The sequence below is a fragment of the Chiloscyllium punctatum genome, chromosome 6, assembly GCF_047496795.1.
Source record: "Chiloscyllium punctatum isolate Juve2018m chromosome 6, sChiPun1.3, whole genome shotgun sequence".
Lineage (NCBI taxonomy): Eukaryota > Metazoa > Chordata > Chondrichthyes > Orectolobiformes > Hemiscylliidae > Chiloscyllium > Chiloscyllium punctatum.
The window spans coordinates 126452765-126472237 of record NC_092744.1 but is presented as its reverse complement, the minus strand read 5'-3'; positions in this window follow the sequence as shown (position 1 = coordinate 126472237).

The following is a 19473-nucleotide window of genomic DNA, read 5'->3' as shown; positions in this document are numbered from 1 at the left end:
GAAAGAGAAAATGGACAGTGAGACAAAATAAGGGACAGATCGAGAGAGAAAAGGGACAGAAAGAGAGAGAGAAAAGGGACGGAGAGAGAGAAAAGGGACAGAAAGAGAGAGAAAAGTGACGGAGACAGAAAGAAAAGGGACAGAGAGAGAGTGAGAGAGAAAAGGTACTGAGAGAGAGAAAGAGTAAAGGGACAGCGAGAGAAAAAAGGTACAGATAGAGAGAGAAAAGGGACAGAAAGAGAGACAGAAAAGGGACTGAGGGAGAGAAAGAGAAAAGGGACAGCGAGAGAAAAAAAGGGACAGATACAGAGAGAAAAGGGACAGAAAGAGAGAGAGAAAAGGGAAGGAGAGAGAAAGAAAAGGGACAGAGAGAGAGAGAGTGAGATAAATTGGACTGAGAAAGAGAAAGAGAAAAGGGACAGCGAGAGAAAAAAAGGGACAGATAGAGAGAGAAATGGGACAGAGAGAGAGAGAGAGAAAAGGGACAGATAGAGAGTGAAAAGGGACAGTTGAGACAGAGAAAAGGGACAGAGAGAGAGAGTGAGAGAAAAGGGATTGAGAGACAAAGAGAAAAGGGACAGCGAGAGAAAGAAAGGGACAGATAGAGATAGAAAAGGGACAGAAAGAAAGAGAAAAAAGGGACAGCAAGAGAGTGAGAAAAGGGACGGAGAGAGAAAGAAACGGGACAGAGAGAGAGAGTGAGAGAAAAGGGACTGAGAGAGAGAAAGAGAAAAGGGACAGCGAGAGAAAAAAAGGGACAGATAGAGAGAGAAAAGGGACAGAAAGAGAGACAGAAAAGTTTCGGAGAGAGAGAAAAGGGACAGAAAGAGAGAGAGCATAGGGACGGAGAGAGAGAAAAGGGACAGAAAGCGAGAGAGAAATGGGACGGGAGAGAAAGAAAAGGGACAGACAGAGAGTGAAAAGGGAGAGAAAGAGAGAGAGAGAAATGGGACAGAGAGAGAGAGTGAGAGAAAAGGGACAGAGAGAGAGAAAGAGAAAAGGGACAGCGAGAGAGAAAGAGAAAAGGGACAGCGAGAGAAAAAAAGGGACAGATAGAGAGAGAAATGGGACAGAGAGAGAGAGAAAAGGAACAATGAGAGAGTGAAAAGGGACAGAAAGCGAGAGAGAAAAGGGACGGGGAGAGAAAGAAAAGGGACAGAGTGAGAGAGAGTGAGAGAAAAGGGACAGAGAGAGAGAGAAAAGGGACAGATAGAGAGTGAAAAGGGAGAGAAAGAGAGTGAGAGAAAAGGGACTGAGAGAGAGATAGAAAAGGGACAGCGAGAGAAAAAAAGGGACAGATAGAGAGAGAAAAGGGACAGAAATAGAGAGAGAAAAGGGATGGAGAGAGAGAAAAGGGACAGAAAGAGAGAGAGAAAAGGGACGAAGAGAGAAAGAAAAGGGACAGAGAGAGAGAGTGAGAGAAAAGGGACTGAGAGAGAGTGAAAAGGGACAGAAAGAGAGAGAGAAAAGGGACAGAGAGAGAGAGAGAAAAGGGACAGAGAGAGAGAGAGAAAAGGGATAGAAAGAGAGAGAGAAAAGGGACTGAGAGAGAGAGAGAAAAGGGACAGCGAGAGAGAGAGAAAAGGGACAGAGAGAGAGAGAGAAATGGGACAGAAAGAGAGACAGAAGAGGGACGGAGAGAGAGAAAAGGGACAGAGAGAGAGAGAGAAAAGAGACGGAGAAGAAAGAAAAGGGACAGAGAGAGAGAGTGAGATAAAATGGACTGAGAGAGAGAAAGAGAAAAGGGACAGCGAGAGAAAAAAAGGGACAGATAGAGAGAGAAAAGGGACAGAAATAGAGAGAGAAAAGGGACGGAGAGAGAAAGAAAAGGGACAGAGAGAGAGAGTGAGAGAAAAGGGACTGAGAGAGAGAAAGAGAAAAGGGACAGCGAGAGAAAAAAAGGGACAGATAGAGAGAGAAAAGGGACAGAAAGAGAGAGAGAAAAGGGACAGAGAGAGATAGAAAAGGGACAGAGAGAGAGATAGAAAAGGGACAGAGAGAGAGAGAGAAAAGGGGCAGAAAGAGAGAGAGAAAATGGACAGAAAGAGAGAGAGAAAAGGGACAGCGAGAAAGAGAGAAAAGGGACAGAGAGAGAGAGAAAAGGGACAGATAGAGAATGAAAAGGGACAGAAAGAGAGAGAGAGAGAAAAGGGACAGAGAGAGAGAGAGAGAGAAAAGGGACAGAGAGAGAGAGAAAAGGGACAGATAGAGAATGAATAGTGACAGAAAGAGAGAGAGAAAAGGGACAGAGAGAGAGTGAGAGAAAACGGAACTGAGAGAGAAAGAGAAAAGGGACAGCGAGAAAAAAAAGGGACAAATAGAGAGAGAAAAGGGACAGAGAGAGAGAGAGAAAAGGGACAGATAGAGAGTGAAAAGGGACAGAAAGAGAGAGAGAAAAGGGACAGAAAGAGAGAGAGAAAAGGGACTGAGAGAGAGAAAGAGAAAAGGGACAGCGAGAGATAAAAGGGACAGATAGAGAGAGAAAAGGGACAGAAAGAGAGACAGAAGAGGGACGGAGAGAGAGAAAAGGGACAGAAAGAGAGAGAGAAAAGAGACGGAGAAGAAAGAAAAGGGACAGAGAGAGAGAGTGAGATAAAATGGACTGAGAGAGAGAAAGAGAAAAGGGATAGCGAGAGAAAAAAAAGGGACAGATAGAGAGAGAAAAGGGACAGAAAGAGAGAGAGAAAAGGGACGGAGAGAGAGAAAAGGGACAGAAAGCGAGAGAGAAAAGGGACGGGGAGAGAAAGAAAAGGGACAGAGAGACAGAGAGTGAGAGAAAAGGGACAGAGAGAGAGAAAAAGAAAAGGGACAGCGAGAGAAAAAAAGTGACAGATAGAGAGAGAAATGGGACAGAGAGAGAGAGAGAAAAGGGACAGACAGAGAGTGAAAAGGGACAGAAAGCGAGAGAGAAAGGGGACAGAGAGAGAGAGAAAAGGGACAGAGAGAGAGAGAGAAAAGGGACAGATAGAGAGTGAAAAGTGACAGAAAGAGAGAGAGAAAAGGGACTGAGAGAGAGAAAGAGAAAAGGGACAGCGAGAGAAAAAAAGGGACAGATAGAGAGAGAAAAGGGACAGAAAGAGAGACAGAAAAGTTTCGGAGAGAGAGAAAAGGACAGAAAGAGAGAGAGAATAGGGACGGAGAGAGAGAAAAGGGACAGAAAGCGAGAGAGAAATGGGACGGGAGAGAAAGAAAAGGGACAGACAGAGAGTGAAAAGGGAGAGAAAGAGAGAGAGAGAAATGGGACAGAGAGAGAGAGTGAGAGAAAAGGGACAGAGAGAGAGAAAGAGAAAAGGGACAGCGAGAGAGAAAGAGAAAAGGGACAGCGAGAGAAAAAAAGGGACAGATAGAGAGAGAAATGGGACAGAGAGAGAGAGAAAAGGAACAAAGAGAGAGTGAAAAGGGACAGAAAGCGAGAGAGAAAAGGGACGGGGAGAGAAAGAAAAGGGACAGAGTGAGAGAGAGTGAGAGAAAAGGGACAGAGAGAGAGAGAAAAGGGACAGATAGAGAGTGAAAAGGGAGAGAAAGAGAGTGAGAGAAAAGGGACTGAGAGAGAGATAGAAAAGGGACAGCGAGAGAAAAAAAGGGACAGATAGAGAGAGAAAAGGGACAGAAATAGAGAGAGAAAAGGGATGGAGAGAGAGAAAAGGGACAGAAAGAGAGAGAGAAAAGGGACGAAGAGAGAAAGAAAAGGGACAGAGAGAGAGAGTGAGAGAAAAGGGACTGAGAGAGAGAAAGAGAAAAGGGACAGCGAGAGAAAAAAAGGGACAGATAGAGAGAGAAAAGGGACAGAAAGAGAGAGAGAAAAGGGACAGAGAGAGAGAGAGAAAAGGGACAGAGAAAGAGAGAGAAAAGTAACAGAGAGAGAGAGAAAAGGGACAGAGAGAGAGAGAGAAAAGGGACAGAAAGAGAGAGAGAAAAGGGACAGCGAGAGAGAGAGAAAAGGGAGAGCGAGAGAGAAAGAAAAGGGGCAGAGAGAGAGAGTGAGAGAAAAGGGACTGAGAGAGAGAAAGAGAAAAGGGACAGCGAGAGAAAAAAAGGGACAGATAGAGAGAGAAATGGGACAGAGAGAGAGAGAGAAAAGGGACAGACAGAGAGAGAGAGAAAAGGGACAGATAGAGAGAGAAAAGGGACTGAGAGAGAGAAAGAGAAAAGGGACAGCGAGAGATAAAAGGGACAGACAGAGAGAGAAAAGGGACAGAAAGTGAGACAGAAGAGGGACGGAGAGAGAGAAAAGGGACAGAAAGAGAGAGAGAAAAGAGACGGAGAAGAAAGAAAAGGGACAGAGAGAGAGAGTGAGATAAAATGGACTGAGAGAGAGAAAGAGAAAAGGGACAACGAGGGAGAGAAAAGGGACAGAAAGAGGGGGAAAAGGGACAGAGAGAGAGAGAAAAGGGACAGAAAGAGAGAGAGAAAAGGGACAGAAAGAGAGAGAGAAAAGGGACAGATAGAGAGAGAGAGAAAAGGGACAGAGAGAGAGTGAAAAGGGAGAGAAAGAGAGAGAGAGAAATGGGACAGATAGAGAGAGTGAGAGAAAAGGGACTGAGAGAGAGAAAGAAAAGGGACAGCGAGAGAAAAAAAGGGACAGATAGAGAGAGAAAAGGGACTGAAAGAGAGAGAGAAAAGGGACGGAGAGAGAGAATAGGGACAGAAAGAGAGAGAGAAAAGGGACAGAGAGAGAGAAAGAAAAGGGACAGACAGAGCGAAAAAGGACAGAAAGCGAGAGAGAAAAGGGACGGAGAGAGAAAGAAAAGGGACAGAGAGAGAGTGAGAGAAAAGGGACTGAGAGAGAGAAAGAGAAAAGGGACTGCGAGAGAAAAAAGGGACAGATAGAGAGAGAAATGGGACAGAGAGAGATAGAGAAAAGGGACAGACAGAGAGAGAGAGAAAAGGGGCAGAGAGAGAGAGAGAGAAAAGGGACAGCGAGAGAGAGGGAGAAAAGGGACAGAAAGAGAGAGAGAAAAGGGACAGCGAGAAAGAGAGAAAAGGGACAGAGAGAGAGAGAGAAAAGGGACAGATAGAGAATGAAAAGGGACAGAAAGAGAGAGAGAAAAGGGACAGAGAGAGAGAGAAAAGGGACAGAGAGAGAGAGAAAAGGGACAGATAGAGAATGAAAAGGGACAGAAAGAGAGAGAAAAAAGGGACAGAGAGAGAGTGAGAGAAAAGGGAACTGAGAGAGAGAAAGAGAAAAGGGACAGCGAGAAAAAAAAGGGACAGATAGAGAGAGAAAAGGGACAGAGAGAGAGAGAGAAAAGGGACAGAGAGAGAGTGAAAAGGGACAGAAAGAGAGAGAGAAAAGGGACAGAGAGAGAGAGAAAAGGGACAGAGAGAGAGAGAGAAAAGGGACAGAAAGAGAGAGAGAAAAGGGACTGAGAGAGAGAAAGAGAAAAGGGACAGCGAGAGATAAAAGGGACAGATAGAGAGAAAAGGGACAGAAAGAGAGACAGAAGAGGGACGGAGAGAGAGAAAAGGGACAGAAAGAGAGAGAGAAAAGAGACGGAGAAGAAAGAAAAGGAACAGAGAGAGAGAGTGAGATAAAATGGACTGAGAGAGAGAAAGAGAAAAGGGACAACGAGGGAGAGAAAAGGGACAGAAAGAGGGGGAAAAGGGACAGAGAGAGAGAGAAAAGGGACAGAAAGAGAGAGAGAAAAGGGACAGAAAGAGAGAGAGAAAAGGGACAGATAGAGAGAGAGAAAAGGGACAGAATGTGAGAGAGAAAAGTGACAGCGAGAGAGAGAGAAAAGGGACAGAGAGAGAGAGAGAAAAGGGACAGAGAGAGAGTGAAAAGGGAGAGAAAGAGAGAGAGAGAAATGGGCCAGATAGAGAGAGTGAGAGAAAAGGGACTGAGAGAGAGAAAGAAAATGGACAGCGAGAGAAAAAAAGGGACAGATAGAGAGAGAAAAGGGACTGAAAGAGAGAGAGAAAAGGGACGGAGAGAGAGAATAGGGACAGAAAGAGAGAGAGAAAAGGGACAGAGAGAGAGAAAGAAAAGGGACAGACAGAGCGAAAAGGGACAGAAAGCGAGAGAGAAAAGGGACAGAGAGAGAAAGAAAAGGGACAGAGAGAGAGTGAGAGAAAAGGGACTGAGAGAGAGAAAGAGAAAAGGGACAGCGAGAGAAAAAAAGGGACAGATAGAGAGAGAAAAGGGAGAGAGAGAGATAGAAAAGGGACAGAGAGAGAGTGAAAAGGGAGAGAAAGAGAGAGAGAGAAATGGGACAGATAGAGAGAGTGAGAGAAAAGGGACTGAGAGAGAGAAAGAAAAGGGACAGCGAGAGAACAAAAGGGACAGATAGAGAGAGAAAAGGGACTGAAAGAGAGAGAGAAAAGGGACGGAGAGAGTGAAAAGGGACAGAAAGAGAGAGAGAAAAGGGACAGAAAGAGAGAGAGAAAAGGGACAGCGAGAGAGAGAGAAAAGGGTCAGAGAGAGAGAGAGAGAAAAGGGACAGAGAGAGAGTGAAAAGGGAGAGAAAGAGAGAGAGAGAAATGGGACATATAGAGAGAGTGAGAGAAAAGGGACTGAGAGAGAGAAAGAAAAGGGACAGCGAGAGAAAAAAAGGGACAGATAGAGAGAGAAAAGGGACTGAAAGAGAGAGAGAAAAGGGACGGAGAGAGAGAAAGAAAAGGGAAAGACAGAGCGAAAAGGGACAGAAAGCGAGAGAGAAAAGGGACGGAGAGAGAAAGAAAATGGACAGAGAGAGAGTGAGAGAAAAGGGACTGAGATAGAGAAAGAGAAAAGGGACAGCGAGAGAAAAAAAGGGACAGATAGAGAGAGAAAAGGGACAGAGAGAGAGAGAAAAGGGACAGATAGAGAGTGAAAAGGGACAGAAAGAGAGAGAGAAAAGGGACTGAGAGAGAGAAAGAGAAAAGGGACAGCGAAAGAAAAAAAAGGGACAGATAGAGAGTGAAAGGGGACAGCGAGAGAGAGAGAAAAGAGACAGATAGAGAGTGAAAAGGGACAGAAAGAGACAGAGAAAAGGGACAGAGAGAGAGAGTGAGAGAAAAGGGACTGAGAGAGAAAGAGAAAAGGGACAGCGAGAGAAACAAAGGGACAGATAGAGAGAGAAAAGGGACAGAAAGAGAGTGAAAAGGGACAGAAAGAGAGAGAGAAAAGGGACAGAGAGAGAGAGAAAAGGGACAGATAGAGAGTGAAAAGGGACAGAAAGAGACAGAGAAAAGGGACAGAGAGAGAGTGAGAGAAAAGGGACTGAGAGAGTGTGAAAAGGGACAGAAAGAGAGAGAGAAAAGGGACAGAGAGAGAGTGAAAACGGACAGATAGAGAGACAGAAAAGGGACAGAGAGGGAGAGTGAGAGAAAAGGGACTGAGAGAGAGAAAGAGAAAAGGGACAGCGAGAGAAAAAAGGGACAGATAGAGAGAGAAAAGGGACAGAAAGAGAGAGTGAAATGGGACAGAGAGAGAGAGAAAATGGACAGAGAGAGAGAGAAAAGGGACAGAGAGAGAGGGAAAAGGGACAGAGAGAGAGAGAAAAGGGACAGAAAGAGAGAGAGAAAAGGGACAGAAAGAGAGAGAGAAAAGGGACAGAAAGAAAGAGAGAAAAGGGACAGCGAGAGAGAGAGAAAAGGGACACAGAGAGAGAGAGAAAAGGGACAGAGAGAGAGTGAAAAGGGAGAGAAAGAGAGAGAGAGAAATGGGACATATAGAGATAGTGAGAGAAAAGGGACTGAGAGAGAGAAAGAAAAGGGACAGCGAGAGAAAAAAAGGGACAGATAGAGAGAGAAAAGGGACTGAAAGAGAGAGAGAAAAGGGACGGAGAGAGAGAAAGAAAAGGGACAGACAGATCGAAAAGTGACAGAAAGCGAGAGAGAAAAGGGACGGAGAGAGAAAGAAAAGGGACAGAGAGAGAGTGAGAGAAAAGGGACTGAGAGAGAGAAAGAGAAAAGGGACAGCGAGAGAAAAAAAGGGACAGACAGAGAGAGAAAAGGGACAGAGAGAGAGAGAATAGGGACAGATAGAGAGTGAAAAGGGACAGAAAGAGAGAGAGAAAAGGGACTGAGAGAGAGAAAGAGAAAAGGAGCAGCGAGAGAAAAAAAGGGACAGATAGAGAGTGAAAGGGGACAGAGAGAGAGTGAAAAGGGACAGAAAGAGACAGAGAAAAGGGACAGAGAGAGAGAGTGAGAGAAAAGGGACTGAGAGAGAAAGAAAAAAGGTACAGCGTGAGAAAAAAAGGGACAGATAGAGAGAGAAAAGAGACAGAGAGAGAGAGAAAAGGGACAGAGAGAGAGAGAGAGAAAAGGGACAGATAGAGAGTGAAAAGGGACAGAAAGAGACAGAGAAAAGGGACAGGGAGAGAGTGAGAGAAAAGGGACTGAGAGGTAGAAAGAGAAAAGGGACAGCGAGAGAAAAAAAGAGGACAGATAGAGAGAGAAAAGGGACAGAAAAGAGAGAGAAAAGGGACGGAGAGAGAGAAAAGGAACAGAACGAGAGAGAGAAAAGGGACGGAGAGAGAAAGAAAACGGACAGAGAGAGTGAGAGAAAAGGGATTGAGAGAGAGAAAGAGAAAAGGGACAACGAGAGAAAAAAAGGGACAGATAGAGAGAGAAAAGGGACAGAGAGAGAGAAAAGGAACAGAACGAGAGAGAGAAAAGGGACAGATAGAGAGTGAAAAAGGACAGATAGAGAGTGAAAAGGGACAGAGAGAGAGAGAAAAGGGACAGAGAGAGAGAAAAGGTACAGATAGAGAGTGAAAAGGGACAGAAAGAGAGAGAGAAAAGGGACAGAGAGAGAAAGAAAAGGGACAGAGAGTGTGAGAGAAAAGGGACTGAGAGAGAGAAAGAAAAAAGGGACAGCGAGAGAAAAAAAGGAACAGATACAGAGAGAAAAGGGACAGAGAGAGAGAGAAAAGGGACAGAGAGAGAGGGAAAAGGGACGGATAGAGAGTGAAAAGGGACAGAGAGAGAGAGAGAGAGAGAAAAAAGGGACAGAGAGAGAGAGAAAAGGGACAGACAGAGAGAGAGAAAAGGGACAGAGAGAGAGAGAGTGAGAGAAAAGGGACTGAGAGAGAGAAAGAGAAAAGGGACAGCGAGACAAAAAAAGGGACAGATAGAGAGAGAAAAGGGACAGAAAGAGAGAGAGAAAAGGGACTGAGAGAGAGAAAGAGAAAACGGACAGCGAGAGAAAAAAAGGGACAGATAGAGAGTGAAAAGGGATAGAAAGAGACAAACAAAGAGACAGAGAGAGAGAGTGAGAGAAAAGGGACTGAGAGAGAGAAAGAGAAAAGGGACAGCGAGAGAAAAAAAGGGACAGATACAGAGAGAAAAGGGACAGAGAGAGAGAGAAAAGGGACAGAGAGAGAGTGAAAAGGGACTGAGAGAGAGAAAAGGGACAGAGAGAGAGAGAAAGGGGACAGAGAGAGAGAGAGAAAAGGGACAGAGAGAGAGTGAAAAGGGACAGAAAGAGAGAGAAAAGGGACAGAGGGAGAGAGTGAGAGAAAAGGGGCTGAGAGAGAGAAAGAGAAAAGGGACTGTGAGACAAAATAAGGGACAGATCGAGAGAGAAAAGGGACAGAAAGAGAGAGAGAAAAGGGACGGAGAGAGAGAAAAGGGACAGAAAGAGAGAGAGAAAAGGGACGAAGAGAGAAAGAAAAGGGACAGAGAGAGGGAGTGAGAGAAAAGGTACTGAGAGAGAGAAAGAGAAAAGGGACAGCGAGAGAAAAAAAGGGACAGATCGAGAGAGAAAAGGGACAGAAAGAGAGAGAAAAGAGACAGAGAGAGAGAGTGAGAGAAAAGGGACTGAGAGAGAGAAAGAGAAAATGGACAGTGAGACAAAATAAGGGACAGATCGAGAGAGAAAAGGGACAGAAAGAGAGAGAGAAAAGGGACGGAGAGAGAGAAAAGGGACAGAAAGAGAGAGAAAAGTGACGGAGACAGAAAGAAAAGGGACAGAGAGAGAGTGAGAGAGAAAAGGTACTGAGAGAGAGAAAGAGTAAAGGGACAGCGAGAGAAAAAAGGTACAGATAGAGAGAGAAAAGGGACAGAAAGAGAGACAGAAAAGGGACTGAGGGAGAGAAAGAGAAAAGGGACAGCGAGAGAAAAAAAGGGACAGATACAGAGAGAAAAGGGACAGAAAGAGAGAGAGAAAAGGGAAGGAGAGAGAAAGAAAAGGGACAGAGAGAGAGAGAGTGAGATAAATTGGACTGAGAAAGAGAAAGAGAAAAGGGACAGCGAGAGAAAAAAAGGGACAGATAGAGAGAGAAATGGGACAGAGAGAGAGAGAGAGAAAAGGGACAGATAGAGAGTGAAAAGGGACAGTTGAGACAGAGAAAAGGGACAGAGAGAGAGAGTGAGAGAAAAGGGATTGAGAGACAAAGAGAAAAGGGACAGCGAGAGAAAGAAAGGGACAGATAGAGATAGAAAAGGGACAGAAAGAAAGAGAAAAAAGGGACAGCAAGAGAGTGAGAAAAGGGACGGAGAGAGAAAGAAACGGGACAGAGAGAGAGAGTGAGAGAAAAGGGACTGAGAGAGAGAAAGAGAAAAGGGACAGCGAAAGAAAAAAAGCGACAGATAGAGAGAGAAAAGGAACATAGAGAGAGAGTGAAAGGGGACAGAGAGAGAGAGAGAAAAGAGACAGAAAGAGACAGAGAAAAGGACAGAGAGAAAGAGTGAGAGAAAAGGGACTGAGACAGTGAAAGAGAAAAGGGACAGCGATACAAAAAAATGGAAAGATAGAGAGAGAAAAGGGCGGAGAGAGAGAAAAGGAACAGAACGAGAGAGAGAAAAGGGACGGAGAGAGAAAGAAAAGGACAGATACAGAGAGAAAAGTGACAGAGACAAAGAAAAGGGACAGATAGAGAGTGAAAAGGGACAGAGAGAGAGAGAGAGAAAAGGACAGAGAGAAAGAGTGAGAGAAAAGGGACTGAGATAAAGAAAGAGAACAGGGACAGCGATACAAAAAAAAAGGACAGATAGAGAGAGAAAAGGGACAGAAAGAGAGAGAGAAAAGTGACGGAGAGAGAAAGAAAAGGGACAGAGAGAGTGAGAGAAAAGGGACTGAGAGAGAGAAAGAGAAAAGGGACAGCGAGAGAAAAAAAGGAACAGATCCAGAGAGAAAAGGGACAGAGCGAGAGAAAAAAGGGACAGAGAGAGAGAGAGAGAGAGAGAAAAGGGACAGAGAGAGAGAGAAAAGGGACAGACAGAGAGAGAGAAAAGGGACTGAGAGAGAGAGAAAAGGCACAGATAGAGAGTGAAAAGGGACAGAAAGAGAGAGAGAAAAGGGATAGAGAGAGAGTGAGTGAGAGAAAAGGGACTGAGAGAGAGAAAGAGAAAAGGGACAGCGAGACAAAAAAAGGGACAGATAGAGAGAGAAAAGGGACAGAAAGAGAGAGAGAAAAGGGACGGAGAGAGAGAAAAGGGACAGAAAGAGAGAGAGAAAAAGGACAACGAGAGAAAGAAAAGGGACAGAGAGAGAGTGTGAGAGAAAAGGGACCGAGAGAGAAAGAGAAAAGGGACAGCGAGAGAAAAAAAGGGACAGATAGAGAGAGAAAAGGGACAGAAAGAGAGAGAGAAAAGGGACTGAGAGAGAGAAAGAGAAAAGGGACAGCGAGAGAAAAGAAGGGACAGATAGAGAGAGAAAAGGCACAGAAAGAGAGTGATAAGCGACAGAAAGAGAGAGAGAAAAGAGACTGAGGGAGAGAAAGAGAAAAGGGACAGCGAGAGAAAAAAAAGGGACAGATAGAGAGAGAAAAGGGACAGAAATAGAGACAGAAAAGGGACGGAGAGAGAGAAAAGGGACAGAAAGAGAGAGAGAAAAGGGACGGAGAGAGAAAGAAAAGAAACAGAGAGAGAGAGTGAGATAAAATGGTCTGAGAGAGAGAAAGAGAAAAGGGACAGCGAGAGAAAAAAAGGGACAGATAGAGAGAGAAACGGGACATAAAGAGAGAGACAAAAGGGACGGACAGAGAGAGAGAGAAAAGGGACAGATCGAGAATGAAAAGGGACAGAAAGAGAGAGAGAAAAGGGACAGAGAGAGAGAGTGAGAGAAAAGGGGCTGAGAGAGAGAAAGAGAAAAGGGACTGTGAGACAAAATAAGGGACAGACAGAGAGAGAAAAGGGACAGAAAGAGAGAGAGAAAAGGGACGGAGAGAGAGAAAAGGGACAGAAAGAGCGAGAGAGAAAAGGGACGAAGAGAGAAAGAAAAGGGACAGAGGGAGAGAGTGAGAGAAAAGGGACTGAGAGAGAGAAAGAGAAAAGGGACAGCGAGAGAAAAAAAGGGACAGATCGAGAGAGAAAAGGGACAGAAAGAGAGAGAGAAAAGGGACAGAGAGAGAGAGTGAGAGAAAAGGGACTGAGAGAGAGAAAGAGAAAAGGGACAGTGAGACAAAATAAGGGACAGATCGAGAGAGAAATGGGACAGAAAGAGAGAGAGAAAAGGGACGGAGAGAGACAAAAGGGACAGAAAGAGAGAGAAAAGGGACGGAGAGAGAAAGAAAAGGGACAGAGAGAGAGAGAGAGTGAGAGAAAAGGTACTGTGAGAGAGAAAGAGAAAAGGGACAGCGAGAGAAAAAAAGGTACAGATAGAGAGAGAAAAGGCACAGAAAGTGATTGAAAAGTGACAGAAAGAGAGAGAGAAAAGGGACTGAGGGAGAGAAATAGAAAAGGGACAGCGAGAGAAAAAAAGGGACAGATAGAGATAGAAAAGGGACAGAAAGAAAGAGAGAAAAGGGACAGCAAGAGAGTGAGAAAAGGGACGGAGAGAGAAAGAAACGGGACAGAGAGAGAGTAAGAGAAAAGGGACAGCGAGAGAAAAAAGGAACAGATAGAGAGAGAAAAGGGACATAGAGAGAGAGTGAAAGGGGACAGAGAGAGAGAGAAAAGGGACAGAAAGAGACAGAGAAAAGGACAGAGAGAAAGAGTGATAGAAAAGGGTCTGAGATAGAGAAAGAGAAAAGGGACAGCGCTACAAAAAAGGAAAGTGAGAGAGAGAAAAGTGCGGAGAGAGAGAAAAGGAACAGAACGAGAGAGAGAAAAGGGACGGAGAGAGAAAGAAAACGGACAGAAGAATGAGAGAAAAGGGACTGAGAGAAAGAAAGAGAAAAGGGACAGCGAGAGAAAAAGGGAACAGATACAGAGAGAAAAGGGACAGAGACAGAGAGAAAAGGGACAGATAGAGAGTGAAAAGGGACAGAGAGAGAGAGAAAAGGACAGAGAGAAAGAGTGAGAGAAAGGGGACTGAGATAGAGAAAGAGAAAAGGGACAGCGATACACAAAAACGGACAGATAGAGAGAGAAAAGGGACAGAAAGAGAGAGATAAAAGGGACGGAGAGAGAAAGAAAAGGGACAGAGTGAGTGAGAGAAAAGGGACTGAGAGAGAGAAAGAGAAAAGGGACAGCGAGCGAAAAAAAGGAACAGATCCAGAGAGAAAAGGGACAGAGAGAGAGAGAAAAGGGACAGAGAGAGAGAGAAAAGGGACGGATAGAGAGTGAAAAGGGACAGAGAGAGAGAGAGATAAAATGGACAGAGAGAGAGAGAAAAGGGACAGACAGAGAGAGAGAAAAGGGACAGAGAGAGAGAGAGAAAAGGCACAGATAGAGAGTGAAAAGGGCCAGAAAGAGAGAGAGAAAAGGGATAGAGAGAGAGTGAGTGAGAGAATAGGGACTGAGAGAGAAAAAGAGAAAAGGGACAGCGAGACAAAAAAAGGGACAGATAGAGAGAGAAAAGGGACAGAAAGAGAGAGAGAAAAGGGACGGAGAGAGAGAAAAGGGACAGAAAAAGAGAGAGAAAAAGGACAACGAGAGGCAGAAAATGGACAGAGAGAGAGAGTGAGAGAAAATGGACTGAGAGAGAGAAAGAGAAAATGGACAGTGATAGAAAAAAAGGGACAGATAGAGAGAGAAAAGGGACAGAAAGAGAGTGAAAAGGGACAGAGAGAGAGAGAGAAAAGGGACAGAGAGAGAGAGAAAAGGGACAGAGAGAGCGAGAGAAAAGGGACAGAGAGAGTGAAAAGGCACAGAAAGAGAGAGAGAAAAGGGACAGAGAGAGAGAGTGAGAGAAAAGGGGCTGAGAGAGAGAGAGAGAAAGAGAAAAGGGACAGTGAGACAAAATAAGGGACAGATCTAGAGTGAAAAGGGACAGAAAGAGGGAGAGAAAAGGAACGGAGAGAGAGAAAGGGACAGAAAGAGAGAGAGAAAAGGGACGAAGAGAGAAAGAAAAGGGACAGAGAGAGAGAGAGAGAAAAGGTACTGAGAGAGAGAGAGAAAAGGTAGTGAGAGAGAGAAAGAGAAAAGGGACAGCGAGAGAAAAAAAGGGACAGATAGAGAGAGAAAAGGGACAGAAAGAGAGAGAGAAAAGGGACGGAGAGAGAGAAAAGGGACAGAAAGAGAGAGAGAAAAGGGACGGAGAGAGAAAGAAAAGGGACAGAGAGAGAGAGTGAGAGAAAAGGGACAGAGAGAGAGAAAGAGAAAAGGGACAGAGAGAGAGAGAGAGAAAAGGGACAGAGAGAGAGAGAGAAAAGGGACAGCGAGAGAGAGAGAGAGAAAAGGGACAGAGAGAGAGAGAGAAAAGGGACAGCGAGAGAAAAAAGGGACAGATAGAGATAGAAAAGGGTAGAAAGAAAGAGAGAAAAGGGACAGGAAGAGAGTGAGAAAAGGGACGGAGAGAGAAAGAAACGGGACAGAGAGAGAGAGTGAGAGAAAATGTACTGAGAGAGAGAAAGAGAAAAGGGACAGCGCGAGAAAAAAAAGGTACAGATAGAGAGAGAAAAGGCACAGAAAGAGAGTGAAAAGCGACAGAAAGAGAGAGAGAAAAGGGACAGAGAGAGAGAGAGTGAGAGAAAAGGGGCTGAGAGAGAGAAAGAGAAAAGGGACAGTGACACAAAATAAGGGACAGATCGAGAGAGAAAAGGGACAGAAAGAGAGAGAGAAAAGGGACGGAGAGAGAGAAAAGGGACAGAAAGAGAGAGAGAAAAGGGACGAAGAGAGAAAGAAAAGGGACAGAGAGAGACAGTGAGAGAAAAGGTTCTGAGAGAGAGAGAAAGAGAAAAGGGACAGCGAGAGAAAAAAAGGGACAGATAGAGAGAGAAAAGCGACAGAAAGAGAGAGAGAAAAGGGGCAGAGAGAGAGAGAGTGAGAGAAAAGGGACTGAGTGAGAAAGAAACGGGACAGAGAGACTGAGAGAAAAGGGACTGAGAGAGAGAAAGAGAAAAGGGACAGTGGGACAAAATAAGGGACAGATCGAGAGAGAAAAGGGACAGAAAGAGAGAGAGAAAAGGGACGGAGAGAGAGAAAAGGGACACAAAGAGTGAGAGAAAACTGACGCAGAGAGAAAGAAAAGGGACAGAGAGAGAGTGAGAGAAAAGGTACTGAGAGATAGAAAGAGAAAAGGGACAGCGCGAGAAAAAAAGGTACAGATAGAGAGAGAAAGGGCACAGAAAGAGAGTGAAAAGCGACAGAAAGAGAGAGAGAAAACGGACTGACGAAGAGAAAGAGAAAAGGGACAGCGAGAGAAAAAAGGGACAGATAGAGAGAGAAAAGGGACAGAGAGAGAGAGAGAAAAGGGACAGAGAGAGTGAAAAGGGACAGCGATAGAAAAATGGGACAGATAGAGATAGAAAAGGGTAGAAAGAAAGAGAGAAAAGGGACAGGAAGAGAGTGAGAAAAGGGACGGAGTGAGAAAGAAACGGGACAGAGAGACTGAGAGAAAAGGGACTGAGAGAGAGAAAGAGAAAAGGGACAGCGAGAGAAAAAAAGGGACAGATAGAGAGAGAAAAGGGACATAGAAAGAGAGTGAAAGGGGACAGAGAGAGAGAGAGAAAAGGAACAGATAGAGAGTGAAAAGGGACAGAAAGAGACAGAGAAAAGGACAGAAAGAAAGAGTGAGAGAAAAGGGACTGTGATAGAGAAAGAGAAAAGGGACAGCGATACAAAAAAAAGGACAGATAGGGAGAGAAAAGGGACAGAAAGAGAGAGAGAAAAGGGACGGAGAGAGAGAAAAGGAACAGAACGAGAGAGAGAAAAGGGACAGCGAGAGAAAAAAAGGGACAGATACAGCGAGAAAAGGGACAGATAGAGAGTGAAAAAGGACAGATAGAGAGTGAAAAGGGACAGAGAGAGAGAGAAAAGGGACAGAGAGAGAGAGAAAAGGGACAGATAGAGAGTGAAAAGGGACAGAAAGAGAGAGAGAAAAGGGACAGAGAGAGAAAGAAAAGGGACAGAGAGTGTGAGAGAAAAGGGACTGAGAGAGAGAAAGAAAAAAGGGACAGCGAGAGAAAAAAAAGAACAGATACAGAGAAAAGGGACAGAGAGAGAGAAAAGGGACAGAGAGAGAGAGAAAAGGGACGGATAGAGAGTGAAAAGGGACAGAGAGAGAGAGAGAGAGAGAAAAGGGACAGAGAGAGAGAGAAAAGGGACAGACAGAGAGAGAGAAAAGGGACAGAGAGAGAGAGAGTGAGAGAAAAGGGACTGAGAGACAAAAAAAGGGACAGATAGAGAGAGAAAAGGGACAGAAAGAGAGAGAGAAAAAGGACAGCGAGAGAAAGAAAAGGGAGAGAGAGAGAGAGAGTGAGAGAAAATGGACTAAGAGAGAGAAAGAGAAAAGGGACAGCGAGAGAAAAAAAAGACAGATAGAGAGAGAAAAGGGACAGAAAGAGAGAGAGAAAAGGGACTGAGAGAGAGAAAGAGAAAAGGGACAGCGAGAGAAAAAAGGGACAGATACAGAGAGAAAAGGGACAGAGAGAGAGAGAAAAGGGACAGAGAGAGAGTGAAAAGGGACAGAGAGAGAGTGAAAAGGGACAGAGAGAGAGAGAAAGGGGACAGAGAGAGAGAGAGAAAAGGGACAGAGAGAGAGTGAAAAGGGACAGAAAGAGAGAGAGAAAAGGGACAGAGGGAGAGAGTGAGAGAAAAGGGGCTGAGAGAGAGAAAGAGAAAAGGGACTGTGAGACAAAATAAGGGACAGATCGAGAGAGAAAAGGGACAGAAAGAGAGAGAAAAGGGACGAAGAGAGAAAGAAAAGGGACAGAGAGAGAGAGAAAAGGGACGGAGAGAGATAAAAAGGGACAGAGAGAGAGAGTGAGAGAAAAGGTACTGAGAGAGAGAAAGAGAAAAGGGACAGCGAGAGAAAAAAAGGTACAGATAGAGAGAGAAAAGGCACAGAAAGAGAGTGAAAAGCGACAGAAAGAGAGAGAGAAAAGGGACTGAGGGAGAGAAAGAGAAAAGGGACAGCGAGAGAAAAAATGGGACAGATAGAGAGAGAAAAGGGACAGAAAGAGAGACAGAAAAGGGACGGAGAGAGAAAAAAAAGGGGCAGAGAGTGAGAGTGAGATAAATTGGACTGAGAAAGAGTAAGAGAAAAGGGACAGCGAGAGAAAAAAAGGGACAGATAGAGAGAGAAATGGGACAGAGAGAGAGAGAGAAAAGGGACAGAGAGAGAGAGAGAGAAAAGGGACAGATAGAGAGTGAAACGGGACAGAAAGAGACAGAGAAAAGGGACAGAGAGAGAGAGTGAGAGAAAAGGGACTGAGAGAGAAAGAGAAAAGGGACAGCGAGAGAAAAAAAAGGGACAGATAGAGATAGAAAAGGGACAGAAAGAAAGAGAGAAAAGGGACAGAGAGAGAGAGTGAGAAAAGGGACGGAGAGAGAAAGAAACGGGACAGAGAGAGAGTAAGAGAAAAGGGACAGCGAGAGAAAAAAGGAACAGATAGAGAGAGAAAAGGGACATAGAGAGAGAGTGAAAGGGGACAGAGAGAGAGAGAAAAGGGACAGAAAGAGACAGAGAAAAGGACAGAGAGAAAGAGTGATAGAAAAGGGTCTGAGATAGAGAAAGAGAAAAGGGACAGCGATACAAAAAAGGAAAGAGAGAGAGAGAAAAGTGCGGAGAGAGAGAAAAGGAACAGAACGAGAGAGAGAAAAGGGACGGAGAGAGAAAGAAAAGGGACAGAAGAATGAGAGAATAGGGACTGAGAGAAAGAAAGAGAAAAGGGACAGCGAGAGAAAAAAGGGACAGATACAGAGAGAAAAGGGACAGAGACAGAGAGAAAAGGGACAGATAGAGAGTGAAAAGGGACAGAGAGAGAGAGAAAAGGACAGAGAGAAAGAGTGAGAGAAAGGGGACTGAGATAGAGAAAGAGAAAAGGGACAGCGATACACAAAAACGGACAGATAGAGAGAGAAAAGGGACAGAAAGAGAGAGAGAAAAGGGACGGAGAGAGAAAGAAAAGGGACAGAGAGAGTGAGAGAAAAGGGACTGAGAGAGAGAAAGAGAAAAGGGACAGCGAGCGAAAAAAAGGACCAGATCCAGAGAGAAAAGGGACAGAGAGAGAGAGAAAAGGGACGGATAGAGAGTGAAAAGGGACAGAGAGAGAGAGACAAAATGGACAGAGAGAGAGAGAAAAGGGACAGACAGAGAGAGAGAAAAGGGACAGAGAGAGAGAGAGAAAAGGCACAGATAGAGAGTGAAAAGGGACAGAAAGAGAGAGAGAAAAGGGAGAGAGAGAGAGAGTGAGTGAGAGAAAAGGGACTGAGAGAGAAAAAGAGAAAAGGGACAGCGAGACAAAAAAAGGGACAGATAGAGAGAGAAAAGGGACAGAAAGAGAGAGAGAAAAGGGACGGAGAGAGAGAAAAGGGACAGAAAAAGAGAGAGAAAAAGGACAACGAGAGAAAGAAAATGGACAGAGAGAGAGAGAGTGAGAGAAAATGGACTGAGAGAGAGAAAGAGAAAAGGGACAGCGATAGAAAAAAAGGGACAGATAGAGAGAGAAAAGGGACAGAAAGAGAGAGAGAAAAGGGACTGAGAGAGAGAAAGAGAAAAGGGACAGCGAGAGAAAAAAATGGACAGATAGAGAGAGAAAAGGCACAGAAAGAGAGTGATAAGCGACAGAAAGAGAGAGAGAAAAGAGACTGAGGGAGAGAAAGAGAAAAGGGACAGCGAGAGAAAAAAAGGGACAAATAGAGAGAGAAAAGGGACAGAAATAGATACAGAAAAGGGACGGAGAGAGAGAAAAGGGACAGAAAGAGAGAGAGAAAAGGGACAGAGAGAGAGAGTGAGATAAAATGGTCTGAGAGAGAGAAAGAGAAAAGGGACAGCGAGAGAAAAAAAGGGACAGATAGAGAGAGAAACGGGACAGAAAGAGAGAGACAAAAGGGACGTAGAGAGACAAAAGGGACAGAAAGAGAGAGAGAAAAGGGACGGAGAGAGAAGGAAAAGGGACAGCGAGAGAAAAAATGGACAGATAGAGAGAGAAATGGGACAGAGAGACAGAGAAAAGGGACAGAGAGAGAGGGAGAAAATGGACAGAGAGAGAGTGAAAAGGGACAGAAAGAGAGAGAGAAAAGGGACAGCGAGAGAGAGTGAGAGAAAAGGGACTGAGAGAGAGAAGGAGAAAAGGGACAGGGAGAGAAAAAAAGGGACTGATAGAGAGAGAAAAGAGACAGAGAGAGTGAGAAAAGGGACAGAGAGAGAGAGAGAGAAAAGGGACAGATAGAGTGTGAAAAGGGACAGAAAGAGACAGAGAAAAGGGACAGAGAGAGAGT